The sequence below is a fragment of the Stegodyphus dumicola genome, chromosome 1 (genome assembly GCF_044657685.1).
Source record: "Stegodyphus dumicola isolate Sdum_Otavi_A_Nest chromosome 1, ASM4465768v1".
NCBI lineage: Eukaryota > Metazoa > Arthropoda > Arachnida > Araneae > Eresidae > Stegodyphus > Stegodyphus dumicola.
In genome coordinates this window covers 76,388,059-76,396,786 of record NC_140768.1, presented here as the reverse complement: position 1 = coordinate 76,396,786, position 8,728 = coordinate 76,388,059, and positions in this window count along the sequence as shown.

The following is an 8,728-nucleotide window of genomic DNA, read 5'->3' as shown; positions in this document are numbered from 1 at the left end:
TGGGAATGAATTAAAGGAAGTGCTGTAACAGCGAAAAATGCTGTTTATCAGGTTTAAACAGAAGTATCCATTTTTACTTTTCTGAAACCTTTTTGACTAATTTCTTGCCTGATGTCTGTACGTATGGATAGAATTAAGGACTCTTTATTCCAAAACGATTTCTAAAATGCATTTTTTCGTAACGTCTATGCCTACGCACCTACGTATGTATATCGCATAGCTCAAAAATGATTAGCCGCAGATCGTTGAAATATGTATGAAAACTTTTAAGCAGGGTAAGAGGATAGATATACATGTATAGGGTAAAGAAGGGTAAGGGGCTTAGTATCCGACGAAAATATCGTCGACAAAACATCGTGGGAGCAGAGAAAGCTAAATGAAAACATTGCAGTTCTAAAACATCGTTGCGCAGAGCAGCGTCGTCAAAAATAAAGCGTTCCCCAAATCTCTGAGTTTAAAAATATCGTTGTCAATTATATCATGGTAAAACTTAAAGCACCTACAAATGATTGCATGACCATAGCATCGCATGCATGCGTTTTTCAGGTTTCAAAAGCTGAAAATATATATTCCTACAATGATTTGTGAGCGCAAAAAGGAATGACAAAATCGAGGCTTCCCAAATGACTGATGTAAAAGTAAACTAGAGGTTTCCGTTTTGTAAATTTTACTCTGTTGAACTGGCCAGCAACTGAGTGACTGAGTGACTTGGCAGTGACTAAGCAGTAAAATCGCTGAACTCGATCCGGCCAATGACCTGGTTGAATGAGATTTTGGTATTTTTTCTAATATATAACTTCGATACAAGCTAGTTTCCGGGAAAGTCTTCCACAAAGGCATTCCTTCCTTTATCCAAATCCCATAAATATATTATGTAGCTGATATGTTTCGTCATAATTCGCAAATCCTCATCCAAACGATTAACTGCTATCTGTTACATGGTGCTTTAAGAATGAATTAATGACACTTTAAGAAGACGAATAAACTTAAACAAAACAAGATTTAATTTTCACTCAAAGAATATCAGATTAATGAAGGTGAAACGAAGTAATCCAATTTGATAATTATAATAATAACTTGATAATTTACTAAACAATTTTAATAGAAGTATCCTAATGCAGTTATTAATTTTTCTTTCCTTAATTTTTTTAGATTATATTTTTCGTGAAAAAATGCCAATAAAACTTTGTAAAAGATTTTAACTTTTTAATGACCTATATGAGTTAACTAAGTAAGCTTTACAAGCACATAAATTTTCTACTCATTTTCAGTGCTTTAATGTTTAAATTTCCTTCTTACATTTTTAGTAAAAATTTATTAGTTAATTCAAAAATATGAAATAGAAAGTAAAAAATATTCCTCTTTCCTTCTTGCGCTCACAGATCATTTTGAAAATATACATTTACAGCTTTTTAAGCCTAAAATATGCATATTTGCGGATGTTATCGTAATGCGATGATTTGAAGGTGCTTTATTATTTGCCCCGATATTTTCGACGACGTTTTAAAACTGTGAAATTGTTTTAATTGTTTGGTTTTAGACGACGATGTTTTTAAACTGCGGTGTTTTTCTCCATGCATTCTTTTCTCCTACGTTGATTTGTCCAGCGACATTTTCGCCCTTGCGTTATTTTTTCCATGACGTTTTCGTCCGCGATGTTTCTGCTGCGATATTTTCACCTGTTTTCACCTGCCGCGATATTTTCACCTTATCCAACCTTTATTTTCTCAATGATTGATCGTAGGCATGTATTTGCAGTTAGTTATAGAAGTGTTTGAAATGACTGAAATATTCATATTTCGGCAATTTAAAAATTTAAAAAAAAATTGCCGAAAGATGAATATTTTGGACAACTAACGAAATCTAACTTTTAATCTGGTCTCCGGTTCCTGTGCTTATATTTGAGAAGGTTTTTTACTCGTTATGATAAAATAATAATAATAAAAAAAGACTGTACAACAAAAGTAGAGATAGGATATTTAAATTTGCATTTTTTATGTCATTTTCAAATTGCTTTCAGGGATCGAATGCTCCGTTTGAATAATTCGTGGAGTTAAGTTTAAATGGAGTGCGTTACAAAAATGTATATAAATAGGTCGTACAAGGAAGTCATGAGGTGTCCACATCAGATTTATAAAGCAATGCATTCATTTGCATCTTTGAAATCATACGGTTATAAAAAACTTTTCTGAGGGAAATTACATACTCTGAACAAACTGCAATCTGTGATCAGTACAAATGCATACTGAGAAAGTCAAAAGTAAAAATATTTAAGTTTCTGCCCAACAGCTTGAAAATCGCACTTTTCCAGTACAACAGTATTTATATGCAAGTCTGTATGTTTTATTTTATTGAATTTTGGCTTTTTGTATATATTTATAGTGTTATATGTTGTTTTTATTCATTTATTTGCTAATGAAGCTCATTTTATGTAATAATTTTGCTGTCTATTTTTGTTTAATTGTAATAATTTTGCTGTCTATTTTTGTTTAATTAATTTTTGTTTAATTTGTGGCCAGCTATTGTGCTTGTAAGTGTTTTACGTGTACTCTATTTTAGATCTTGCAATTCTGAATCGATTGAGGCTTGAATTGTGAAGAATTCAAGCTTCAGTCGAACCAGAAATAGAACCTGAAAAACATTTTAGAATTCTCCTAACATCTCTGTCACCGAGTTAGCAGCATTTAGCAATTTTTATCATTTATCATACATTTTTTAAATTATTAAAAAAAAAAGGCGTTTTTGAAAGAGGAGTTTTTCCCCGAAGCTTTAAAAAAAAGTCGGGTAATTTTACAAATAAGGCTACTTTTGCAACTACCAATCAATAATTTCAGTCTTTCAGTTTGTAGAGACATTAGGCATTTTGCAAGCAAGAGAGACTGAAAAATTAGCATTCGCCTTCGCCGGGAATCTAACCACGGAAATCTGGAATACACGTCCAGTGTGAAGACTACTACACTACGAAAGCACGCTAAGAAGGCGGGAGAAATACCTTATACAGTTCAGAATTTTGCAATTATACCTAGGATACAGACTGTGTGAGTGATTCTGTTGCCCTGCAGTCCGTTTCTCATCTCGAACTATTTATAACTGTTTATTTTATACGAATTTACCATTTACGTTTTTTGTTTTTGTATTTTTGCTAAGTCTTATATCACACTTTTATTCTCTTGTTTAAAATTTGCCTTACCTTGATCAACATATTACTTACAATTAGATTTCATTTTATTTGTAAATATTCTAGTGATAATATTGTTTATTTAATGTTTACACTTTTCATTGCACTTTATTTTACTTATGTCAAAAATTTTTTTCCACCGAAACCGCAGTATCTAAGCTACTTTTTAGCGGAAGCACTAAGAATATTCTTTTAACTTGTTTTCTAAATTTTGCAGCTCAATGCGCAAAAGTTCTTGACCACAAAGATCTTTTTTAGTTTGTTCTCCTCTCTTTAATTATTTTATACGAATTATTATTTATTTCCATAAACTGGCATTTGCTTCCCATTCAACCTCTCAGTTATTAAGAAATTTTTACGAAGCCATAGCTTGCAGCAATAGCCATAGCTTGCGTGGTAGTATGTGCATCTGGGGGGGGGGGAGTGAAATCACAGAACTACACAGCAGCAGTTTTCTATATATTCATCTTTCTTGCTTCTGATGTCAAAGAATTAATATGTAGCTCTTGAGCATTAAGAGAAAGTTAACTAGATGAGGTTATATTTATGAATATTCATGGTTTAACTTGCAGTATAGTAGTTTGTAAGGATCTTAAGTTTTACTAACGTTTATTTTTATTTTGAATCTTTACTATCACTTCTTATTTTCTACTTCCGGCCAGAATTATAAGCGTTAAGGTTTTTATGCAAAGTTGTCTGGCGAACGCCAAGTATTTAAGTTGTGGCTTTTTGCCAAGCGAGAGAGAGGAAGCAGTGAGTTCGAAGCAGGCCGCTTACCTTAGAAGTTACGCAGTTGCTTGTTGCCTTCCAGGCCAGAGGGTTTAATCCTCTTGATAACTTTTAAACGTATTGTAGTGTTCTCAGTTATCTGTACTACATACGCCTTCCTGTTAATATAAGGCCAATCTTCCACGTTTATTATTCTAAAGTTAAATTAGAGTTTAGTTTTATTTTTATACTTTTTCGTTAGACCCCGAGTAGCGGGTCGGTGTATTCCGAAGTACGGAAGTTATTGTATATAGAGAAAAATAAAGGGTTTGTATACCCTTCGTCTGTATCTTGTCTACTTACCACAATTAGTAAACATAGCTTTAGTAAGCTCTCTGTTCCGAGTCAGGTCCTTGTATGTTCCCGAAGAAGGTAAGAAGGAACATTGACCCTGATAGTGGCGCCCAACGAAGAAGAATAACCATGGCCGAGTTTCAAGAAGAACCTGTGCTGCCTGCAGAAACGGCTCAGAATCCAGAAATGCCAGCTGCCGCCCTGGAAGGATTTGGTTACATCGTCCAGACCATGCGCGCTTCGATAAAACCAGAAGCAACATTTAAGGGAAACTCACCGGTAACGAGTTTTTTGGAAAAATTGGATGACCACTTCATGCTCTACCCCGTGCACGAGTTTCAAAAAGTTACCTTAGCTACCAGCGCTTTGAGGGGCCAAGCGCTTAACTGGTTCAAATGTATAGGCAGAAGTCTCTTGGGTCAAGCAGGAAGTCCCACCTATACTTACGAAAATTTCAAGACTGCCCTACTAAGAGCCTTCCCTGTTGTAAGGGATCGTGCGAAATTAGAAACGGAACTTTTCAGTATATATCAACAAAGAATCGAAAACCTCTCGAGCTTTATTTTAAGAAAAATTCACTTTTTCAAGCTCTTGTATGGAAACCGTCCGGATCCTGAAATAATTCAAGTGATTTTGCCGAGGTTACTACCCCAAGTGCAAGACTTTATTGAATTAAGAAATCCGACTACACTGGAAAAGTTATTTGAGCTAGCAATCCAGTTTGAAAGTAGAAGAACGGCGGACGTCGAAAGAAGACGCCAGTATCAACAGCGAAACCAATTTGGTACGCCAAGTCTACAGCAAACTCAAGCACATGGCTACGGAGGCAAAGCGAATCAGTGGGCAAAGAAACCCGAGCATTCAAAAACAGCCGGCGTACGTCGACAGTTCAATAGCAATACAGGAAAAAAGTCTCAAGGCCAGGGGAAAGAGAAGGAAAGCACGGAAATGAAAAATAATTTAAACTAAAACGGATTTCTGCTGACGAGAGGGTGCGGAAATCCGAAGGCCACGAAAACCCCTCTTCCTACAAGTTAAATACAGTAATGGTGAAAAATTTGACTCTTCCGAAGATTGAAGTCTTGGTGAATAATATCCCAGCCACCGCACTCCTGGATACCGGCGCGCAGTGTTCCTGTGTGGCAGAAGAGTTTTTTAGGAAGTATTTTCGCATATATCGCATATATAATGCGGATAATACGACAGTGTTAGCGGCGCAAAGAGAAAAATGTAAGTGCGTAGGTAAAGTACCTTTGTATATCCGTATCAAGGACGAACAAGTAAAGGTGATGTTTTTTATAGTAAAGAATCTGCAAGCACATTTAATTTTAGGAATAGATTTTCTTTCAGAAGCACAAGCTACGCTGGATTTTAATGAAGCGTCCCTTAAGCTGACAATGAAACCATTTCGTACAGAAAACGCTGAACCGCCGATGTTAAAACTTGACCACCTCCCTAATGACGAGCAAGGAAGAATCCGAAAAGTGGTAAGTGAATTTGCTTCGTTATTTAGTGATATTCCAGGATTTACTCAGGTTACTAACCATAGTATTGACACCGGAGATGCAATGCCAGTTCGTCAAAAACCATACCGGTATGATAAGAATAAGGAAAAAATTATAGAATGGCATATTACCGATATGCTACGTAAAAAGATCATAACGCCCATCTCAAGTAGTTATGCTAGCCCGGTGGTTTTATGTAAGAAAAATAATGACTATCCTTTGTCGCATCCAAAAAGATGGAGATTCGCTATTGATTACCGTAAATTAAACTCCATAACTAAGTATCCGGTATATCCGTTACCGATTATAGAAGAAATTCTAAGGAACATAAAATCAACCAAATTTATGACGACTTTAGACTTAACGACTGGTTATTTTCAAATAGGACTTAGGCCTGAGGACGTGCTTAAGACTGCTTTTATAACCAAGTCTGGCACTTATGCATTTTTGCGTATGCCGTTTGGCCTTTCAGGGGCCCCGGCAACATTTCAGCGATGCATGGACATTGTGTTAAGACCTATTCTTGGAAAGTCCACATTTATCTATTTAGACGATATCATTATTACTAGTGATAATCTCGACCAACATGTACAGGATTTAAGACAGGTGTTTTCTTTATTAAATGAGGCCGGTCTAAAAGTTAATGTCGAAAAGTGCAAATTTGCAGCCCCTGAATTAAAATATTTAGGTTACAAAATATCTCAAAAAGGGATCGAGACAGATGAATCAAAAATAATCGCTGTACAAAAGTATCCGACTCCAAACACGGCAAAGAAGCTCTCTTCTTTTCTCGGACTTTGTTCATATTATAGGGCCTTTATAAAAAATTTTGCGGCTATCGCTGAGCCATTGTTAAAATTAAAAAGGAAAAAGGCAAGATTCTCGTGGACGGCCGAAGCCAATAGTGCTTTCGAAAAATTAAAACAAGCATTAACGCAAGCCCCTGTGTTGAAATTTCCTGAAAAGGATGAGAATTTAGAAATTTCAGCGGATGCTTCGGATTATGCGGTAGGAGCGGTACTTTCGCAAAATCAGCAGCCCGTGGCATTTTTTAGCCGAACTTTAAATCAAACACAAAGAAACTATTCCGCGACCGAGAGAGAGGCACTTGCAGTTCTGTTAGCAGTGCAAAAGTTCCGAGTCTATTTTGGAAAGGCGCCGATAACAGTGTACTCTGATCATGCGGCGGTAACTAAATTGTACTCAGGGAAAAATTTATCCCCAAGGTTAATAAGATGGGCACTCAAGCTGCAAGAATATAATCTGGTAATCAAGCATACCCCCGGTAAGGAAAATATCGTAGCAGATGCCCTATCAAGAATTAAAATAGACGAACAAGGAAATACCGTAAAGGTGGCAACGCTTACAGCATGTACAATAAATTCCCGAGAAACTGTAATAACCGAACTGGGTAAGGATCCTGAGTTTGGAAGCATTTATGAGTATTTGAAGGATCCTGAAAATTTTAGCCACCAAGATATTGTGGCGATAAGAAATAGGGCGGCCCATTACGAACTAATAGATGGTCTATTATTCTATACAAAAACTACGAATTCCAACAACGAATTTCGACCTGTTATCCCAGCTAGTCTTAGATTCAATATCCTGCAGGAGCTCCATGACAGCCCTTTAGCTTCTCATGCTGGTATTCGAAAAACTATCCAACGCGTACGCGAGGCAGTCTACTTTCCTGAACTGCAAAAGTTAACAAGGGCGTATGTCCAGTCCTGCCCAACATGTCAAGCAGTTAATTATATTAATTTCCGCCCGGCCGGGTTTCTAAATAGTATTAAATCCGAATTTCCAAATGAAATAATTGGCATCGATTTATTGGGCCCTTTCCCAAAAAGTCAGTTAAATAAAAGTCGCTACCTCCTTGTTATGGTTGATCATTTTAGTAAATGGACCGAAATTGTTCCCTTAAAACGAGCCTCCGCGAAATTAGTTACTGATTCTATTTTAAATAAATATATTTTAAAATACGGGGCGCCCCTAAAAGTTATATCGGATAATGGTCCTCAATTTGTAAGTAATATATTTGAAGACATGTGCCGAAAACTGGGCATACGTCATTTAAAAATGGTCCCGTATCGGCCGCAATCAAATATAGCGGAACGGGTCAATAGAAATATAGTGAAAATTATCCGTAGTTATGTTAAAAATTTTCATAAAAGCTGGGATAACTATGTCAATGAATTTACTTTCGCCCTTAGGACCGCAAAACATGATACAACGGGCAAAACTCCTGCTGAGTTATTTCTAGGCAGAAAGATTATAACACCGTTAGATAAATTATTTTATGTGTAACAAAGAGCCCCAGAATTTAAAATGGGTGATATAGAAAAACTAATTAAAGAAGCAAAGAAGAATACGGAAGTAGCACAAAGAAAACAGAAGCTCTATTATGATTTGAAACGACGGGGAGTAACTTATAAAGTAGGGGATGAAGTTTTAAAAATTAAGCATTCACTTTCTTCAGCACCAGAAGATAAAACTGCCAAATTTTTTCCACTATTTGAAGGACCATATGTTATAGAAAAAATAACTCACGCTGTAGTAGTGTTAAAAGCCAGAAATGGTGAAACCTGTTCCGCAAACATTGATCAAATCAAGCCCTAGTTCGATCGTGATAAAATGCAAATATTTTCAGATCTTTTGCAGGATCCGGCACGGCAGACACCGCAGGCACAAGCTCCAGAGGTGGAAAAACGACAAGTACAAGGGCAAGCCAATAAGAGGCAGGAGCAAGTGAAAAGAAAATTGCCCCGCGGAAAAATTGAAGGTAGCAAGAAAAAGAAGCCGTTCCACCGTCCAGAAAAGAGAGTTCACGAACACCCCCAGAATGAAGAAGGGAGAAGGACGACGTATGTGAAGAGAACCAGGAGAAATGACGGCAACTATAACGCGGGTCTAAAACGGAAGATCAACTCATCCGACAGGACTCTCCGCAGTAAATGTAGCCGAACTGCGGAAGGGCCATCAG